Genomic DNA, 22,388 nt, shown 5'->3' with positions numbered 1-22,388 from the left:
TTTATCATTATATCTGTACGTACGTGTTGTATTAAACCTAATGAAACTGTATGTGAGGGGAAGATACAGTATATAGATATGATTGAATTGAGAAGTATTTCTGGTGCAGTGAATCTGCCTGTAGGTGGTGCTGTGCGCTTTGCAATATCTATAAAATAGACAAGACATATCACTCACTGCACAAAAATACTATAGTGTAACAGTGTGACAGAACGGCTTGCATGAATCAAGTATGCTTTCAAACAAATTATATGATATCCAATGCTCAAGTCATTTATACGGGGGCGTAACTAGAACTTTGTGGACCCCATAGCAAAATCTTGAAAGGCCTCCCCCATCCCCAACCATTACATTGGAAAAGAGGAGACTAAGAGGGGATATGATCAACATCTACAAATATATAAGGGGACAATACACAGAGCTTGCGCAGAACCTGTTTTTGGTTAGATCAACACATAGGACTCGTGGACACTCGCTCAGGTTAGAGGAGAGGAGATTCCGCACAATACGGCGTAAAGGCTTTTTCACGGTAAGGACAATACGTGTTTGGAATTCCCTGCCCGAGGGAGTTGTAATGGCGGAATCTGTCAACACCTTTAAGAATGGGTTAGATAAATTCCTAATGGATAAGGATATCCAGGGGTATGGTGCATAGTCATGCATTATAGTTACTATAAATAGGGATAAAATGCAACGGCTGACAGCAGCATCAGTCAGAAATTTTAGTCAAATCATCATGCATAGGAGACAACAAATAGGTTGAACTCGATGGACAATTGTCTTTTTTCAACCTCAGATACTATGTTACTATGTTACACCATCAGTACTATGAAATGTACAGCTGTCTGTTAATTAGAGGCAGTATGTGGCTGTGATCCGCAGTGCTGATACTGTAGGTGGCCGGACTCCTATCAGTTTGGCCATACCTCCAACTGCCCCAATTTTCACGGGACCCGTGTGCCCGCATCCTGCTGTCCTACCCGTGTCCTGCAGTGTCCCGCAGTGGGGGGGGGAGGGCAGTTGGGAGGCTCCTGCACTCACTGCTCTGCCTTGAGCAGCGGTGAATAGACGCTGTGAATCGCGATGTATGGGCCATGCCCCCTTTCGGGTGCGGCTTTGCCACGCCTAGATGTCCCTCTTCCTCCACTCAAAATGTTGTGAGGTATGGTTTGGCACACACTGCATACCTAAGGTAAGGAGCAGGTTCCTCGGGCAGTGATGACCACCCTGCTTTCTGCACTGGGCCATATATCAGGCATTGCTCAAAATGGTCTGTGGAGGGGGGGGGGGGGGGGGGGGGGGAGGAGAGGCAGGGGCTAATTCATTGATGATCTGGCCAGCAGTGGACCCCTTAGTCCTCAGGGGCCCCTGTGCAATGCACCTGCTGCACCAATGGTAGTTCCGCCTCTGGGGTCACAGTACTCACCTGGCTAGCAGCATGGTGAGGTAACTTACTGAGACGGGCAGGCACTGCAGGATCAGGGAGTGCAGTCAGGGCAGCAAGCGGGGACTCCGACTATGAATGTTCATCTTGCAAACACCGCATGTTTCCAGCAGGATGAGCACAGCCCTCTCCACGCTTCTCCTTCTGGGCCTGGCCAGCTCTCTGCCTAATTCTCCAGCCTGGATGAGGAGAGCAGAGGCTGGGAACGGCTGAAGCCTCCCTGTCCAAAGTCCCCTCCATGGTCAGGCTCCTCAGCATGTCCCAAGCCATGCTGCCCGCTACTGTTCGCCACAGATCTATTAAGCAGATCAACGAGTGAGAGAGGGTCTCCTAACTGCCTCCGCCCACTGTGGTACACTGCGGCCTGTGGGTGGGACAGCAGGACAGTCACAGAAAAATGGGACTGTCCCGCGAAAAAATCAGACAGTGGGAGGTATGTTTACATAAAATATTTGATGTTTACATAAAATATTTGTATATTAATCTAACCAAATCCATATATACAAAGCCGAGGCTTATCTATAATGGGTGCAGATTCTGCAGTACACATGGTCCCCTTGGTCAAGGATGGACCCACACCCTACACCTAGACCAGATCGTACTGTGTGCTGTGCAGCACCCCTAAACACACACACCTTCGACAAGAGGCGCTATATTTCAGGTGAGATTTTCTGATAGATGACTCCAGGTGATAGCAAAGACTCTGGCACTATTGTGGCACCTCATTCCCTGCATGTTGTGACATCTCATTCCCTGCATGTTGTGGCATCTCATTCCCTGCATGTTGTGGCATCTCATTCCCTGCAATGTAACCAAGAGGAGGGGAGCCAGGCCAACAAGAAAGAGCATCCTGTGTATTATATATTGCACTGTGCAATGCACAACTTTGTGACTTATTGCCCAGGGCACACTCAGGCAAGGCAAACATTTAGTTCAGTTCTGTCCTACCTTAACCCCTGGCACTAAGGCAGTGTTCTGTAGCAATTATACAGACCCCCTTATTAAACGGGATCAGTACGTAATCCCGGTGGACGGGATCCCGGCGGTCGAAATACCGACGCCGGAATCCCGACTACACAATCCCGACAGGGGTGGCGAGCGGAACGCAGCCCCTTGCGGGCTCGCTTCGCTCGCCACGCTCGGCACACTATTATATTCTCCCTCTATGGGTGTCGTGGACACCCACGGAGGGAGAATATGTCGGGATTGTGGCGGTCGGGATTCCGGCGTCGGTATTTCGACCGCCGGGATCCCGTCCAGCGGGATGTTGACCGCATCCCTATTAAACTGCCCAAACTGCTAGAAGCAAAGTGGGTTTACATCTGGTTTCCATTACAGTATCTCTGTGTCTGGGAGTCAGCTGCACATGGCACAGAGGCACTGCTAAAATATATTCTGTAATAGAAGAGAAAGATTGTCCCCTCCTGTGTAAAACTGTATATGTTAAGCAGAATGGAAAATTAAGTTATTGTACTGGAGTCCCAAGCCCATACAGAGAGGGCGGGCCGCCCTAGGGTCCTACTTAGTGTAGATGGATGTTTTTACTGTGGTGTGGTGTGCGGTCCGGGGTTGGGCAGCTGCTGGTGCTTTCTGGCAGCTGCCTGGTACAATGAATAAATAGGAATTTAATACCTGCCGCTAATTCCTTTTCTCATCGTCCGTTGTGGATACTGGGGAACTGTACTTTAGTACCATGGGGTATAGATCAGGTCCACTGGAGCCTGGCACTTTACAAACCTTTAGTGTGTGTATGTGTGTTGGCTCCTCCCCCTACCATACTCAGTCTAGGAAACTGTGCCCGAGAAGATGGACATACCACGAGAGAAGAAAACAGTTACAACAGCGGTGAGGCACTAAGCCAACACACAACTTTAACCGAAAAGGAGGGCGCTAACCAGCACAGGGGATAGCAACACCAACCTAACCAGGATAGCAAAGCTATCCCAACAACATAAGGGGACCGCAACGGCAGGCCAACCAAACACTTACTCAAGTAAGCATGAATCGAAGCACTGATGCGGGCACCCAGTATCCACTACGGACTACGAGAAAAGGAATTACCGGTAGGTATTAAATTCCTATTTTCTCTTACGTCCTAGTGGATACTGGGGAACTGTACTTTAGTACCATGGGGAAGTCCCAAAGCTCCCAAACGGGTGGGAGAGTGCTGAAAACCCTGTAAAACCGCCTGACCAAACTAAAGGTCATCCTTGGCCAAGGTGTCGAACCAATAGAACTTAACAAAAGTGTTCGAACCAGACCAAGTAGCAGTTCGGCACAACTGTAAGGCCGAGACACCGCGGGCAGCCGCACAGGAAGAACCCACAGATCTCGTCGAGTGGGCCTGAATAGACATCTGCAAAGGCAGCGTTGCCGAAGTTTTGGCTTGTTGAATGGTCAACCTGAGCCAACGAGCAATTGATTGCTTAGAAGCCGGACAACCAATCCTGGTGGCATCATAAAGGACAAACAGCGACTCAGATTTCCAGTGACATGCAGTACTTTTGACATAAACCTTCAGAGCCCTCACCACATCCAAGTACTCTGGACCAATGGAAGCGTCAGACAATACCGGAACCACAATGTGTTGATTCACATGAAAAGCTTTTGGCTAAAACTGAGGTCGGGTCCTGAGTTCCGCCCTGTCTTCATGAAAAATCAAATAAGGGCTCTTACAGGATAAGGCCCCCAATTAAGAGACACGTCTGGCAGACGCCAATGCTAATAACATCACCATCTTCCAGGTAAGAAATTTCAACTCCACCCTATGTAAGTGTTCAAACCAGTCCGATTGAAGAAAAGACAGAACCACATTGAGATCCCACGGAGCCGTGGGAGGTACGAAGGGCGATTGCATATGAAGAACTCCTTTTAGGAAAGTTTGTACTTCCGGCAACATGGCAAGTTGTTTCTAGAAGAAAATAGAGAGCGGCGAAATCTATGCTTTGATGTAGCCTAAACGTAAGCCCATATCCACTCCCGCTTGCAGAAAAAGTAGAAAACGACCAATTCTAAATTCCACGGGAGAAACCTTTCTACTTTCACACCAGGAAACATACTTTTTCCAGATAGGATGATAATGTTTAGACGTAAAAATCTTCCTGGCCTGGACCATGGTGGAAAGACCTTTTCTTGTTAGAATCTCCCTCTCAACTTCCAAGCTGTCAAACGTAGCCGCTGTAAGTGTGGATAGACAAATGGACCTTGTTACAGAAGATCCTTTTAAAGTGGCAGAGGCCAGGGATCCTCCAGAGCCATGGTTAGGAGGTCCGAGTACCACACCCGTCAAGGCCACTCCGGGGCAATCAGAATTGCTTGAACGCTTTCCCTTCTTAGTCTTTTTAGAACCCTTGGGATTAGCAGTAGATGAGGAAACAGGTACACAAACTGGTACTTCCATGGTGTCGTCAGTGCGTCCACTGCTACAGCCTGAGGATCCCTCATTCTGAAACATTAACGGCATAGCTTCTTGTTGAGACGAGAAGCCATCAGATCTATCTGCGGACAGCCCCACCGGTGAATTAACTGTTGAAACACCTGGGGATGTAGGCCCCATTCCCCCGGATGGAGGTCGTGTCTGCTGAGGAAGTCCGCTTCCCAGTTGTCCACTTCTGGAATGAATATGGCTGAGATGGCCCTTGCATTGGCCTCCAACCAGAAGAGAATTTTTGACACTTCTCACATCGCCGCTCTGCTTCTTGTTCCCCCTTGTTGGTTTATGTACGCCACTGCCGTGGCGTTGTCCGATTGAACCTGGATCGCCTGGTCCCTCAGGAGATGGAAAGCTTGTAGAAGCGCATTGTAAATTGCCCTGCGTTTCAGGATGTTTATTGGCAGAGAAGATTCCTGAATTGACCATATCCCCTGGAACTGGGCCCCTTGGGTCACAGCCCCCCAACCCTGGAGGCTGGCATCCGTTGTCAGTAGAATCCACGAGGGGATATTGAAATTCATGCCTTCTACCAGGTGAGTAACTTGTAGCCACCACTATAGAGAAATCCAGGCTTTCGGAGATAAGGTCACTTCCTGATGCATGTGAAGGTGAGACCCTGACCATTTGTCCAGCAGATCCAGCTGAAATGGCTAGACATGAAAGCTGTCGTATTGGATTGCCTCGTAAGCAGCTACCATCCTGCCCAGCAAGCGAATGCAAAGATGTATGGATACCTTGCGAGGGCAGAGCACTGAGCGGACCATGGGGGTCATTCAGACATGATAGCTTGCTAGCTGGTTTTTGCAGTCCTGCGTTTGCTTAGTCGCCGCCCACCGGGGAGTGTATTTTAGCTGTGCAAGTGTGCGATCGCATGTGCAGCCGAGCGGTACAAAAAGATTTTGTGCAGTTTCTGAGTTGCCCAGGCCTTAGTCAGCCGCTGCGATCACTTCATCATGTTCGGGGCCGGAATTGACGTCAGACACCTGCCCTGCAAATGCTTGGAGATGCTTGCAATTTTCCAACCACTCCCTGAAAATGGTCAGTTGCCACCCACAAACGCCCTCTTCCTTTCAATCTCCTTGCGATCGGCTGTGCGAATGGATTCTTCGTAAAACCCAATGACCAGCAACAATCCACTTTGTACCCATGCGACACGCCTGCGCATTGCGGTGCATATGCATGCGCAGTTCTGACCTGATCGCAGCGCTGCAAAAAACACTAGCAAGCGATCAGGTCTGAATGACCCCCCATAGTCTGAATAGCCAAGGCCTTGCCCATCGGAAGAAACACCTTTCGAGACACTGTATCCAGTATCATTCCCAGGAACTGAAGACGTTGGGTCGGTTCCAGGTGAGATTTCGGAAAATTTAGTATCCATCCATGATCCGTAAGCAGGCGCGTCATCAGATGGATGCTGTGCAGTAGACGCTCCCTAGACATAGCCTTTATCAGGAGATCGTCCAAGTAGGGGACTATGTTGCATCATGCGCAGTTGCAGCATTATCTCCGCCATGACTTTGGTGAAGACCCTCGGAGCTGTGGACAGGCCAAAGGGCAAGGCCTGAAACTAGAAATGGTCGTCCAAGATGGCAAACCTGAGGTAAACCTGATGAGGGTGCCACATGGGTATGTGTAGGTAAGCATCCTTGACATCTAGAGATACCAGGAATTCCCCCTCCTCCAGACCGGACACCACTGCCCACAGGGATTCCATCTTGAATTTGAACACCCGCAGATTCAGGTTTAGAGACTTCAGGTTCAAGATGGGTAGCACCGAACCGTCTGGTTTTAGAACGGCAAAAAGACTGGAGTAAAAACCCCTGTTGTGTAACGGAGGAGGTACCGGATCCACCACCCCTGTCCGCAAAAGCTTTTGAATAGCCTCTTGCAAGGTAACTTTTGCGGCGGGCAAAACTGGTAAGCCCGATTTGAAAAATCTGTGAGGAGGAAGTGCTTGAAATTCCAGTGTCAGGTCCGGGTGTTTTTGTGAATCCGTTAACCCGGAACCAACCACAGGTGTAGGTGCTGGGCTATGAAGAAAGCAGGGAGGACGAAGAAAGTTCCGATTCATATATTTATTCAAAATAACAATTCAGTAAAGGGTTAACTGACAAGTTGTTAATCATCATATTATACTGAAGTATTGCAGGAATAATATGCAAGAGAAAACTCAAAAATAAATAAAAGAAATGTTCATGGAAACATATGCAAAACAAGCTGATGAATAAATGTTGGATTGTCCAAATATAAACAAGCTTTGATGCTGAACTGCAGAACGTGATTAACTGGATAATGCAGACATGAAGAGATAACTGTAAGGATTTGCAATGGAGTTTTGAGAGTTAACTGAGAGACTGTGAAGAATTATCCTTGTTATGACAACATAGCAAATATAAACAAGCTTTGATGCTGAACTGCAGATTGTGTTTAACTGGTTAATGCAGACATGGAGAATTAACTGTAAGAATTGGCAATGGAGTTTTGAGAGTTAACTGAGAGACTGTGATGAATTATCCTTGTAATGACAACATAGCAAATAAAAGTACTGAATTGGGTTACTTGCGGGTTCCGGAGATCACTGTGAAACTGTAGTAGAAGACAAGGTGATGAATGGGTTAAATGCAGAGTTGAACAAACGAACAGCTGAGAGAAACGGAATCCTCCAGACTTTGAATGATAGGCAGACTGACAAGGTAACCTCATGCAGGACACTGGGAATCCAACTATTTCCAATAGGAGTGCAATTAACTGACAGCACAGCGGAGAGCCGGTGGATCTTTCAGCAGTGAAGGCTGCAGACGGACCTCTGGGAACGGAGGCGATATCTGGACCACGGGAATCACACAGGAATGCACGGAGAGAGCTCAGAGCTAGAGCACAGCTTTGATACAACAAAGCACTGGCCCAGAGTAACATAATCCCAGCCTACTTAAAGGCAGCACAAGCACGGGATTGGCTTACACCTGCCCACAGGTGTTTTCACAAGTGCTCTGTATTAGCTATTTGGTCTCCAACATGGCCACCTCCTATACAGCAGACACACCGCAGTGCCTTAGGCCATTTGGTCCCCGCACTCACAGTTCCCAGACTCTGCATTACCTGTGCCATTGATCACGCCGTGTCCCCACACGGGCGCACAGCACCGCGAGCAACCGCACTGGCAACGGATGAACCCCAGAACCCGCAAAGGTGAGAGACCGGTTCGTGACAGTACCCCCTCTTCTACGGGTGGTCTCCGAACACCTTTGAACCTTGTCAGGATTTTTGGAGAAGTATTTCTGTACCAGACTTGGAGCTTGAACATCTTCAGAGAAAACCCAGGATCTCTCCTCCGGACCGTAACCCTTCCAGTCGACCAGAAACTGTAAACGTCCATATCGGAAACGTAAGTCCACAATCTCTTTAACTTCAAATTCCTCATTCTGCAAAGAGTGAACTTTAGGAGATTTGGACTGGGTAGTACGGAACTTATTGAGAATCAAAGGCTTCAGTAAAGATGTATGAAAGGCGTTAGGAATTCTCAAAGACGGTGGCAACTTGACTTTGTATGACACAGGGTTGAGTACCTTTACAATGGGAAATGGACCAATGAACTTCGGAGCAAATTTCTTAGAAGGAACTTTGAACTTGTGATTGCGCGTAGAAATCCAAACTTGGTCTCCCACTTTGTAATTCGGTACAGTTTTCCGTTTTCTATCTACAAAAGATTTATAACGAGCGAAAGTTTTGACCAAGGACTTACGTACACAACTTCAGATGCTAGATAGACGTTGAAGCTCTTGATCTGCTGCTGGAACCTCTAGGGCTGGCAATGGATGAAACCCTGGTGGAGAACTTCTTGGACTCTTATGTTGGGCACATTTAGGACATGCTGCTATAAACTCTTGGACATCGGCTTTGAGACGTGGCCACCAATAAGACTGTTGAATAAATTTGAGAGTCTTTAGAACCCCAGGATGACCCATGAAGGAAGAGGAGTGAGCCCAGGTAAGCAGCCGTTTTCGGAGACTTGTGGCGACAAAGGTCTTGCCAGGCGGAGGAACTGGAGAGGTTCGAGTCATTAAAAAGGACGTAGGATTCACAATGGCTTGATTCGTGGTAGCATCATTTAATTCAGAAGAAGCAAAGGACCGGGAAAGGGCATCTGCCTTTTTGTTCTGAGACCCTGGACGATAGGTGAGTTTGAAATCAAATCGTGAGAAGAAAAGCGCCCATCGAGCTTGTCGTGGATTCAAACACTGAGCTGACTGCAGATACAGAAGATTCTTATGATCAGTATAAACTGTAATGCGATGTTGAGCTCCTTCTAGAAGGTATCTCCACTCCTCAAATGCCAACTTGATGGCAAGTAACTCTTGCTCACCGATTGCATAATTACGTTCTGCCGGGAGGAACTTACGGGAGAAATATCCGCAGGGATGGACCTTTTTATCTTCAAAGACTTGTGACAACACAGCTCCTACTGCTTCTGTAGATGCATGCACCTCTAGTAGAAAGGGACGATTCAAATCAGGCTGTCGAAGAATGGGGGCTGACACAAAGGCTTGCTTTAAATCAGAGAAGGCTTTGATTGCTTCAGAAGACCAGTTCGTAGGATTTGCTCCCTTGCGAGTTAGGGCTGTGATAGGAGCAGCTAACGTAGAATAATTCTTAATGAATCTCCTATAGAAATTAGCAAAGCCAAGAAATCGCTGAATCCCCTTGAGAGTTGTAGGAGTGGACCAATCCCGGAAAGCTCGCGTCTCTGGGATGGATAGCGGATGAATTTGTCCCCTAGGAGGGGTCTTGCCCGGAACCAGGACGACTGGGCAGTCCCATTCACGATGAGGAGGTAGAGAGTCTGCTGCTTGCTTACTGGAAACATCCGCAAGGGATTGATACACCGGAGGTAGATCGGAAAGGCTAATTGACCGAAGAGGTACAATTGTAGCTACACAGTCCTTGGTACAAGATTTACCCCATGAAAGGACTTCCATGGTTTGCCAATTAAGTTGAGGATTATGTTTCTGCAGCCAAGGTAAACCAAGTATCACATCTTGAGAGGCTTTGGGAATCACGTAGAAGGAGAGGTATTCGGAATGGAGCTCACCAACTTTCATCTTGAGACATACGGTTCGATGAGTAATTATACCATCTGGAATTCGACTTCCATCCACTGCTGTAACGGCAACTGCTGCTTCCAGAGGCATGGTTTGAACTTTAGACCGTATGACAAAGGCTGAGGAGATGAAGTTCTCGGCTGCCCCGGAATCTAGGAGAGCTGAAACTTTCACTGTAGAACTTGGAACTTCTAATTGAATAGACAAGGTCGGCTCTTTCCCAGAACGTGATTCTAAAGTAACTCCTAGCTTAACCTCTCTTGAATAAGCTAGGAGGCGAGAGTTTCCCGGTCGGAGTTTGCAGAATTTAACTAAATGTTCGGAGGACCCACAGTACATGCAGAGGTTACCCTGTCGACGACGAAGTCGTTCCTCCTCTGTGAGGCGAGAGCGCCCAATCTGCATAGGTTCTTCAGTCATTACTAGAGACTGTGATGAAGAATCTTGTCGAGGTCTAGGATGATCACGTGGACTGGATCGCTCTGCTCTGGATTTCTCTAAACATCGCTCCCTGTAGCGTAGGTCAAGTTTGTTACAGAGAGAAATCAATTCATCCAGTTTAATTGGCACATCCCGGATAGTTAAATCATCCTTGATTCTTTCTGAAAGTCCATTCCAAAACGCGGCGATCAGGGCCTCCTCATTCCAGTTTAACTCTGAAGACAACGTGCGAAACTGAATAATATATTGACTGACAGGACGTAAACCTTGACGTAGACGGAGAATCTCCAAGGATGCTGAGGTGGTCCTGCCTGGTTCGTCAAAGATTCTCCGGAAGGAAGATACGAACTCTTTGTAATTAGAGAGGATAGGATCACCTCTCTCCCATAATGGTGATGCCCACTCCAGAGCCTGACCGGAGAGGAGGGCAATAGTATATGCAACCTTAGAACGAGCTGATGGGAAACTGGCAGACATCAGTTCAAACTGGATCTCGCATTGATTCAGGAATCCTCTGCAAAGTTTTGGAGTTCCGTCAAACTTACTCGGAGAGGGTAACTGCAAGCGGGACGTAGGCAGCGTCACAGGAGAAGCTGTAGTGGTAACTGGGACATCCGGGGTTAGAATCTGGACTTGGGACGTTTTAATAGCCGTATGAAGAGTCTCTAAACGGTCTGCCATAGTTTGCATAAACTGCACTATTTGTGTCTGTATAGACTCCTGGTTTTCCAGACGGGAAAGGATATCTGACGTAGCACCGCCTCCTGCGAATTGGTCACTTGACGGATCCATGTGGCCAGTGCTTACTGTCAGGTCCGGGTGTTTTTGTGAATCCGTTAACCCGGAACCAACCACAGGTGTAGGTGCTGGGCTATGAAGAAAGCAGGGAGGACGAAGAAAGTTCCGATTCATATATTTATTCAAAATAACAATTCAGTAAAGGGTTAACTGACAAGTTGTTAATCATCATATTATACTGAAGTATTGCAGGAATAATATGCAAGAGAAAACTCAAAAATAAATAAAAGAAATGTTCATGGAAACATATGCAAAACAAGCTGATGAATAAATGTTGGATTGTCCAAATATAAACAAGCTTTGATGCTGAACTGCAGAACGTGATTAACTGGATAATGCAGACATGAAGAGATAACTGTAAGGATTTGCAATGGAGTTTTGAGAGTTAACTGAGAGACTGTGAAGAATTATCCTTGTTATGACAACATAGCAAATATAAACAAGCTTTGATGCTGAACTGCAGATTGTGTTTAACTGGTTAATGCAGACATGGAGAATTAACTGTAAGAATTGGCAATGGAGTTTTGAGAGTTAACTGAGAGACTGTGATGAATTATCCTTGTAATGACAACATAGCAAATAAAAGTACTGAATTGGGTTACTTGCGGGTTCCGGAGATCACTGTGAAACTGTAGTAGAAGACAAGGTGATGAATGGGTTAAATGCAGAGTTGAACAAACGAACAGCTGAGAGAAACGGAATCCTCCAGACTTTGAATGATAGGCAGACTGACAAGGTAACCTCATGCAGGACACTGGGAATCCAACTATTTCCAATAGGAGTGCAATTAACTGACAGCACAGCGGAGAGCCGGTGGATCTTTCAGCAGTGAAGGCTGCAGACGGACCTCTGGGAACGGAGGCGATATCTGGACCACGGGAATCACACAGGAATGCACGGAGAGAGCTCAGAGCTAGAGCACAGCTTTGATACAACAAAGCACTGGCCCAGAGTAACATAATCCCAGCCTACTTAAAGGCAGCACAAGCACGGGATTGGCTTACACCTGCCCACAGGTGTTTTCACAAGTGCTCTGTATTAGCTATTTGGTCTCCAACATGGCCACCTCCTATACAGCAGACACACCGCAGTGCCTTAGGCCATTTGGTCCCCGCACTCACAGTTCCCAGACTCTGCATTACCTGTGCCATTGATCACGCCGTGTCCCCACACGGGCGCACAGCACCGCGAGCAACCGCACTGGCAACGGATGAACCCCAGAACCCGCAAAGGTGAGAGACCGGTTCGTGACATCCAGACGGTATTCCTGGGAAATGAGGTTCCTCACCAAAGAATCCCAGCAGGACTTTGCCCACACGTGGGCGAAGTGTTGAAGGCGAGCCCCTACCTGAAAGTCGCCCTGCTGCTGGGGCCAACCATCACGCGGAAGGCTTAGCGGCAGGGGATCCGGTGGTCTGGTCCAGGGATGCAGCAGTTGCAGGTTTACGGGACTTACCACGAGATCCTCTCGGAGTGGTGGAGACCCCACGGCCCCTGCCTCCGAACCTTGCCAACGAAAGGACTGCAAGGAGGGTCCTGTGTAAGAACATCTAACAGGTGGCGCAGCCGACGGCAGATAGGTAGACTTACCCACTGTTGCCTGGAAGATCCATCCATCCCCAAAAAAGGCATCCCCTGTAAAGATTTTCTACACCCTTTTTGGAATCAGCGTCCGCTGACCACTGACGTAACCACAGAGCTCTGTGTGCCAAAACAGCCATAGCAGTAGTGCGGCCATTTATCTTACACAATACCTTTATAGCCTCGCTCATAAAATTTGCAGCATCCTGTATCTGTTGCAGCAGAGTAATGACCTCATACTGGGACAGAGTGTCTAATCCATTAATAATATTATCGGACCACTTGACTACTGCCATAGAAATCCACCCACAAACTATTGTGGGGCGCTGTGCTAGGCCCGCTGCCGTATATATTGCCTTGAGAGTGGTCTCAATTTTTCGGTCAGCAGGGTCTTTAAGAGATATAGGCCCTGGCACTGGCAGTACCAATTTCTTAGACAGTCTGGACACAGACGTATCGACTGACGGGGGGTTCTCCCACACCTTCCTGTCCTCAGCTGGGAGGGGAAAAGTAGATAAAAACCTCTGAGGAGTTTTACATTTCTTGTCAGGGTTTACCCATGCCTCCCTGGCCAGGGAGTTTAATTCCTTAGACACAAGAAAAGTGGCTGAGTTATTGGGTCTACCATTAAAGTACACCTCCTCATCTGGTTCAGCTTACTGATCTGGTATGTGAAGAACCTCTCTTACAGCATAAATGAGGGCCTCCACCCAGGGGAACAGAGAGCTGTCCTCATCCATATCATCATCATCATCATCCTGTGGCAGTGAGCGTTTATGTGAAACCAACAGAGGGGGCAGAGAAGCCTTTCTGGTATCTGCTGCATTGGCCATACAATCAATAGACTCTTTTAACACCTGTCTCTCCTTTTTATCTGCAGCTAATTCTGAATTTACATTCTGAATCATGCTTTTAAAATGATCTAGCCAGTCAGGTGCCTGTGAACTGTGTCCCTGTGGAGATAAGGTGCACTGTTCACACATGAGGGACCCCACTGAAGAAGGGGTAGAGTTACAAGCAGCACACATAACCATGTCCACAGACATATTTACACAACTGTAATACCGCGCAGCTCACTGAAAACACCTCCACACAGACCCTAGAGAGTCCCTGGAGTGACACTGAGGAACGGAGACCAGCACACTAAACACAGCAGCACGGTGTGTGAAATTATGTGTATAACCTTAGAGATGTGCAGCGGCGCTACCGCTGGTGTGCTTCCCCCCTGCTATGACCCCCTGGTACCAGTACAGAAGTCTGCAACAGTGTGGGTCCGTGGAGGAGCAGCATGCATGCAGTCTTGATGATCCGCAGCAGCATGAAATGGCGTCTTCCCGCCTCCGGTCCCACTCTCTGGGATCCCTGCCCCTTGTAAAGGCGCGGGGTCCCATTAATGCTTATACTGGCTAATGTGAATACAAAAACAGTACACCCAAAGCCTAAGTGACAGGGAGCACTGTGGAGCATGAGCCCTGAGTTAGTCCACGGCAGGCAACGCAGCTCAAGGCCCGGGACCGCTGCGTGACATGCCGCCAAACCGCACCAGGGACCCGCTAACCGGGACCCCAGTGTTAACACTCATGAGGATCTTCGGCATCTGTTAGAGGGTGGCAGCTAGCTGATGGTGTGGGCACACACAGTATGGTGTGTGAAACAGCACCTCAAGAGCTCAGTGTCCTGTCAGCTGGGATTACGAGCCATTAAACTTCATGAGGTTGGTTCGGTCCCCAACGAAGCAGGTAGACTGGTTACCAACCAATACTACCTGAAAATAAATAACTAAAATAAAAAATCAAGGAAACTCTCTGGAGCTCCAGAGAAATGCACCCGGCTCCTTGGGCACATTTTTCTAAACTGAGTCTGGTAAGAGGGGCATAGAGGGGAGGAGCCAGCACACACATACACACACTAAACGTTTTTAAAATGCAAGTCTCCAGTGGACCCGATCTATACCCTATGGTACTAAAGTACAGTTCCCCAGTACCCACTAGGACATAAGAGAAAAGATGGGTTATTTTTTAGACAAAGCGCGTATAACATCCTGAAGTCACACGCGCCTCACCACTGTTAGATAAAGGAGCCGGCTGCAGTAGGAAGAGGACAGCTGCAGCAAGATGACACAAGAGAAGGTAAGTGCCTGTGGGCTGCAGGGAGCTGGATCCGGGGGCTGGTGCTGGAGAGACACAGGAGGGCTGGCTGAAAAGACACAGGAGGGCTGGCTGGAGAGATAGAAGGGAAGCTGTCTGGTGAGACAGAAGAGGGTCTGGCTGGTGAGACACAAGAGGGCTGGCTGGAGAGATAGAAATGAAGCTGGCAAAACAGACGGTGGCCTGGCTGGCAGGACAGAAGGTGGCTGGCTGGAGAGACAGAAGGGGACATGTCTGTAGAGAAAGAAGGGGGGCTGATGAGATAGATTGGGTGCTGCCTGGAGAGAAAGAAGTGGGGCTGGATGGAGTGACAGAATGGGTGCTGGTTGTAGAGACAGAAAGGGAGCTGGCTAGAGAAACAGCAAGGGGTGCTGGCTGGAGAGACAGAAGGGTTGCTGGCTGAAAAGACATATGGGGGCTGGCTGGTGAGACAGATGGGGGCTTGCTAGAGAGACATATGGAGAGCTGATTAGAGAGATAGAAAGGGTTCTGGCTGAAGAGACATATGGGGGCTGGCTGGTTAGACAGATGGGGGGCTTGCTAGAGAGACAACTTAAGGAATGCTGGCTGGAGAGACAGAAGAGATGCTGGCTGGAGAGACAGGAGTGTTGGCTGGAGCTGGAGAGATGGAGGGGGGGGGGGGGCTGGAGAGACTGAAGGAGGCTGCAGAGGCAGGAGGGGGCTAGCTGGAGCTGGAGAGGCACTGCAGGGCTGGAGATGCAGAAACATGGGAGATAAGGCGGGAGACACCTGGGGGATATGGCTGGATATTACCGTGCATGCACCATCAGGTGAGGTGGGTGGGGTCTTCACAGTCTATTCTGCCTCCAGGAGGTTAGTATGAACTTAAACCCTTGCTCCTACTGCTGATACCTGGAGAGCTGTACCGGACTGTGCAATAATAGCGGGCCAATGCGCAGAGAGGACTTCTTAAAAACATAGCTTCCCTATGGCCCTCTGTGAAACGTTCCTGCAGGTCCGCAGCACTCCACCTATACATGATGTAAATCAGAGGTTCTCATACTCGGTCCTCGGGGGCACACACAGTGCATGTTTTGCAGGTAACCCAGCAGGTGCACAGGTGTATTAATTACTCACTGACACATTTTAAAAGGTCCACAGGTGGAGCTAATTATTTCACTTGCGATTCTGTGAGACCTGCAAAACATGCACTGTGTGTGCCCCCGAGGACCGAGTTTGAGAACCTCTGATGTAAATTAAGAGAAATGTCCAGAAGCAGAGCATTTTGTTCCTCCTGGAGAGGGTCATTTTGGGTGGTATGCAATGCAGCTGCCTTTTCTTACCACAGATATAGACTTACCATACAATCCCTTTAAACTAGGACACTCATGAATTACACACAGTGCCAGATTAAGGTCCATATGGGCCTGGAGCTGAAATTTATGAAGGGCCTATTTTATGTCACGGCAGGGGATGTGAAAACACCATGGGTGTGTGACTAGTAATGTTAGGGGTGTGGTTGATGTTGTGAGGGTGTGGTCTGCACAGGAGGTGTGACTAGCACCTACCTTGAAAAACCTCAGTCTCCCTCACTTCTTCAATTATATTAACAGTGTAATGTGACAATCTAAAAATGACCAAAGGAAAACATCTCTTGTTAACGTGACTGTAATATAGAAAATGGTGCGCTTAGTGATGACATAAATATGAAACCTCTCAACGAAAGAGGTTACAGGTCGCTCAGCGATGTCATGAATGTGAAATCTTTCTATATGTAAAAAAAAAGTTTACTTTTGTAATAACTAGTTATACTGAGAAGGAATGGTGGGGTTGGATGGAGGGTGTCTCCTGTCCAGGCGACAAACAGGGAAAACTGAGGTGACCCAGCATATAGTGAGATAGATAGATAGATAGATAGATAGATAGATAGATAGATAGATAGATAGATAGATAGATAGATAGATAGATAGCTTCAAACCCAAATTGCTAATATCCAATACATAGCTACAGTATAATGTATTAGGGGCTCCTGACTGGGGAATGGCATAAAACACACGGAGACGCACCATCTTATGGACATGTTATAGGAGTGTCACTGCAGTTGTAGCGAAATCAGATGATTAATCGCTAACATTGGAGGCCGTAGTCTGTCAGAGATCTGCACATAGCATGGGGCAGGTGCAGGTTTTGACGTTTGTGTTTTAAGATCAGCATAAAGTCGCACACACTACAGCGGCAAAAGATGCACACACAGATGTGCCTGAGTTTGAGAATCAGGCCCAATTTTAGGGTTATTATATATGTTTTAATGGGGTTGGTATCAGGATCCCGAAGGTTGGCATGCTGGCTGTCAAAATACCGACATAGGCATCCCGATGTTGAAAATACCGACATGAACTATTTAACTAAGCTAACCCCCCTAACCCTAACCCACCTTTCCCGTACCCTAAACCTAAACACCCCACCACCACCGCAGCCTATCCCTAACCATCCCCGGGGGTGCCTAACCCTAGCCCCCCCTCCCCGCAGCCTGACCCTAACCTCAAATCCCCCCCCCCTCGCAGACTAAACCTAACTACCCCCCCCCCCCCCCCCCCCCCACCGCTGCTTATCTCTGGTGGTCTCTGTAATCATTGTTCGGGATTCCGACGCCGGGTAGTGATCAATGTCGGGATCCCGGCTCCAGCACTCTGAGTAATGTTGGGATTCTGGCGTCTGTATTTCGAATGCCGGGATTCCGACCACAGGGATCCTTACCAGATCCCGTTTTAATGGTGCTAAAATGTATAATGCAAAATGAGAGGACTATCTGTACATTATATTCTGGTGCTACACACACAAACTATTTTTTGGGGGACAGGGGAGCGGGCTTTGGTTTTTATTGAAGTGGACTGGCAATACACAAATAAGGGCCCACAAACAGTATATAAAACACTACAGGCAGCACACTCGGTTTGCTCCCTCCCCCAATCAGTGTTTACTATGCACAAATGTTTTCTTTATCCAGCCCTTACATGTACTGTGGGGTGCTAAGGTCTCAGCAGCCATACGCTGGCAGTGGCTAGATATGGGGTGATAGAGATTGGCCGCAGTCACAGGCACGCGGTGATTGGCTGTACATAGAGCGCATCTCCTGAGACCCTCATTTTATAAAAGCGAGTTCTTGATCCTAATTTCTGTGTAAAATACATGCTTATATAAATACATATATATATGAATTGTTATTTAAAGCAAGATGCACTCCTCCTGCAGTCTCATCAGTAAGGATGCTACCTGTAATGTCACCGCATCAAACGGTGAACACATGCAGACGGTTTTCCACTAACAGGGCACCGATACATAAACGATATAACCACTTTTCAATGTTATATCACCTTGAGAAATCGCCGAACAGTTATGGGAAAACAGTGGACTTCATATTTATACCACTGAGCTAGTCATCATTCTTAAAACACATTGGCACCGCCAGAAAAATACAAATAAAAATACTGGCCCCTACAGGTAAAATAAAACACACTGGACCCCAAAGGGGCGGAAAAAAAATTAATGGCCTCAGTAGGAAAAACACATTGGCCCCACACTCCCACCCCTCGCGGCCTGCGCTGTATCACACTCACACACTCACTCCCCCCTGCACTCTATAACACTCACACACTCCCGCCCCCTGCACTCCATTACACTCACACACTCCCGCACCCAGCGCTGTATCACACTCACACACTCCCTGCTCCCTGCACTCTATTATAATCACACATTCCCGCCCCCCACGCTGTATCACACTCACACACTCCCGCCCCTACACTGTATTACACTCATACACTCATAGAAACATAGAATTTGACGGCAGATAAGAACCACTTGGTCCATCTAGTCTGCCCCTTGCCCATCTAGTCTGCCCCTTAAACTCCTGCCCCTGCACTCTATTACACTCATACACTCCCGCCCCTGCACTCCATTACACTCCCACCCCCCACGCTGTATCACACTCCCACCCCTGCACTCTATTACACTCACACTCCCACCCCTGCACTCTATTACACTCACACACTCCCGACCCCCGCGCTGTATTACTCACACACTCTCTGCCTCCTGCACTCTATTACACTCACTCCTGCCCCCGCACTCTATTAGTCACACATTCCTGTCCCCCGCACTCTATTATACTCACATACTCCTGCCCCCGCACTCTATTACACTCACACACTCCCGCCCCCTGCGCTGTATCACTCACACACTCCCACCCCTGCACTCTATTACACTCACACACTCCTGCCCTCCGTGCTGTATCACACTCACACACTTCTTGTCCCCGCAATCTATTACACTCACACTCACTCTCTCACCCTTGTGCTATATTACGCTCACACACTCCCGCTCCCCGCACTCTATTACAGTCACTCACTCCCGCCCCCCGTGCTGTATCACACTCACACACTCCCTGCTCCCGCACTTTATTACACTCACACACTCTTACCCCTGCGCTATATTACACTCACACACTCCCTGCACCTGCACTCTCTCACCCTTGCTATATTAAATCCTACTCCCTGCAGAACCTCACATACAAGACAGACACACACACACATATAGAAGTTCACATGGAAATCACATTCACAGAAGCTCACACACACACAATTCCCCCACCCCCCCACTCACTCTTACCTTACACACTACAGCAGAGTTTACTCTCACTGGCTGCCCTGCATGTGCATCAGCTTTAACTCTCCCTCTCACAGCACAGCAGCAGCCATGTGAGCAGCAGGCAGCCTGAGACAGTCCCGTGTAGCTCCGCCCCCTGGACTCCGTGTAGCCACGCCCCCTGCCGAGTTTCCAGATCCTCTGCCGAAGTGTGACTGTGTACTGCTGGCATTTTGAGCCGTTCGGCCAGCAGTAGCAGACGCAGTCAGTCCAACTACTACTACTATCAATAATACATCTACGCGCAGGTGGGAGCGGTGCTTCAGACTGTCACTTGCAAGCTGCTGTAGCAGGAAAAAAAAATTCCTTGCTGCAGCAGCACAGCAGATGCTGTGGGCCTATTGTGATGGGGGGGCCTGGAGCTGCAGCTCCATCCGCCCCATTGTTAATCCGGCCCTGATTACACAAGTTCTCTTGCTGTTTAAAATCAGGTGGAATGCAGGGTTGAAGTTAGCCAGCCACAGAGCCTGTGTAATTTATGAGTGTCTTGGTTTAAAAGGATAGCATGGTAAGCCTACGCACAGTGGCATAACTACCGTGGGTGCAGGGGATGCGGCTGTTATGGGGCCCGTACTGACTCCAGGCTTCATAGATCCCCTTGCACCCTGTCACTGTCCCCCAGTAGAAATGATTTGGTGGCGGCAGCTGCAGGCAGGTAATGGGGTCTGGCTGGGGCAGTACACTACTGGGTAGTAACTCTCATGAGACTGCTGAGGGGTCAGAAGAGCAAGTGCTGAGCTCTGATTGGAGGAGCCTGTCACATGCTTCTCTAAGATCAGTGGACTGGAGATCAGAAGCAGCCTCATGGGAGTGACTCACTCTGACGCTGTGACTGCTCTGCCAGCTGCTGAGGCTTCCTGCTGTGCGTACACACAACTGAGTACCACATAACGTGGGGTCATTAGAATTTAGACTAATGTGAGGTTTCTGCACTGTGCCTTATTGTGTGTATGGGCATTGCAGTGTAGCATACTGTGTCATACCTCCCAACTTTCTTCTCCTGGGAAGCGGGACACTCGCGCGGCGCTCCCTAAAAGGGGGCGTGGCCTACGAAAATGGGGCGTGGTTTCGCAGGAGGACCCGCGATCGCGAGTCACGCCCCCGTTTTCGTCACTGAGGGGGCATGCCCAGCGCTCTGTGAGCCGCTGGCATGCTCCCTATCCCTCCGTCTGCACTGAATAGACGCTGTGCGCATGCGCACAGCGTCTATTCACCGCTGCTCTGCTAAGCAGGGCAGCGAGTGACAGAGCCTCCCAACTGCCCCCCCCCCACCGCGGGACACTGCGGCCCGCGGGTGGGACAGCGGGACAGTCCCCAAAAAACGGGACTGTCCCGCGAAAATCGGGACAGTTGGGAGGTATGCTGTGTGGGCACTGCAGTGTGGCATACTGTGGGGGGCCAGTGCCAGATTAAGGTCCACATGGGCCTGGAGCTGAGATTTATGAAGGGCCTATTGTGTGCCGCTGTGGGGGCTGGGACAATTGTTGCAGCAGAATGACTGATGTGGGGATGTGACCAGTACGGTGGGTCTGTGGTCTACAGAGGGTGTGGCCTGTGCTGTGGGTGTGGCTATCGCTATGGAGGGCATAACTGGTGCACACCTTCAACTACCTTATAGTGGAGCTATAACAAGAAAAAAGCTGTGTTTTTTTTTTGTGAAAGGGGCGATCTGTATTGTTTGACTTTTATTGAGTGCTAGAGTAGTTTAAATTAATAAAAAAAGAAAAAAATCCCAAATTGTTCACTGTTATTGCCATATTTATGTAAGTGTTCATCCCACATTTATAGCACTGTATTAAATTAATAAATTAACTGCCTTCTTAGCTGCCGTCTTTTTAGAAAATTAAAGAGCTGGAATGGCAATACTGGACCAGGGCGGTAAGGTTTAAAGCCCCGTACAAACTGTGCGATGCGCTCAATGAGCAACATCGCACATTATATTCCCTCCACGCCCAGGCCACCCGACATGGGCATACACACTGTGCGATATTGCACAGTGACATCATGCCGTGCCCGGGCCATGCTTGCAGCTTTGGACGATAAGTCCAAATTGAGCTGCATGCACGGCCGACAGCGAGGGTCATTAACAACCCCCAGGAGCACGCATCAACCGGCGCATGCAGCATACACACTGTGCGATACCACAAATGATATTGCTCAGAAAGGTGAAAAGTAGCAATATCGTCTGTTTTATCGCACAGCGTGTATGCACCTTAACTTACTGCATTGCAGATGTTCATGCGTGAGCTGGTTTGAGCTCTCAGTTTTATTTTTTTATTAAAAAATACAAATAAAATGTAAAAAAAAATCTTTAAGATTATTTAAAAAAAAACTCAAAAAAATCTTTAGATATAAAAATATATTAAAACAAAAACAAATTTAAATTGTCATTGCCATCCTGAGATAGCGATTATAAATCAAGTAATTAGGCAGTGCAAATACCATTACAATACTAGTTAAATAGACTTCACCATGCAAGTACAGGTTGAGTATCCCATATCCAAATATTCCGAAATACGGAATATTCCGAAATACAGACTTTTTTGAGTGAGAGTGAGATAGTGAAACCTTTGTTTTTTGATGGCTCAATGTACACAAACTTTGTTTAATACACAAATTTATTAATAATATTGTATTAAATGACCTTCAGGCTGTGTATATAAGGTGTATATGAAACATAAATGAAATGTGTGAATGTAGATACACTTTGTTTAATGCACAGTTATAAAAAATATTGGCTAAAATGACCTTCAGGCTGTGTGTATAAGGTGTATATGTAACATAAA

The 22,388-nt window shown here is 48.1% G+C and overlaps 1 long non-coding RNA gene across 1 annotated transcript in view; it reads right to left on the bottom strand.

The window, feature by feature from the left end:
- The window catches only part of LOC134980900 (uncharacterized), a 122,720-nt gene extending 102,990 nt beyond the window's left edge, over positions 1-19,730 (bottom strand). The window contains exon 1 of the long non-coding RNA XR_010190486.1: positions 19,567-19,730. This is a non-coding gene — a long non-coding RNA (uncharacterized LOC134980900). The remainder of the gene's footprint in view (positions 1-19,566) is intronic.
- Positions 19,731-22,388: the final 2,658 nt, after the last annotated feature.

The sequence above is a fragment of the Pseudophryne corroboree genome, chromosome 12 (assembly GCF_028390025.1).
Source record: "Pseudophryne corroboree isolate aPseCor3 chromosome 12, aPseCor3.hap2, whole genome shotgun sequence".
Classification (NCBI taxonomy): Eukaryota; Metazoa; Chordata; class Amphibia; order Anura; family Myobatrachidae; genus Pseudophryne; species Pseudophryne corroboree.
This window is presented reverse-complemented; position numbering and strand designations above follow the sequence as displayed.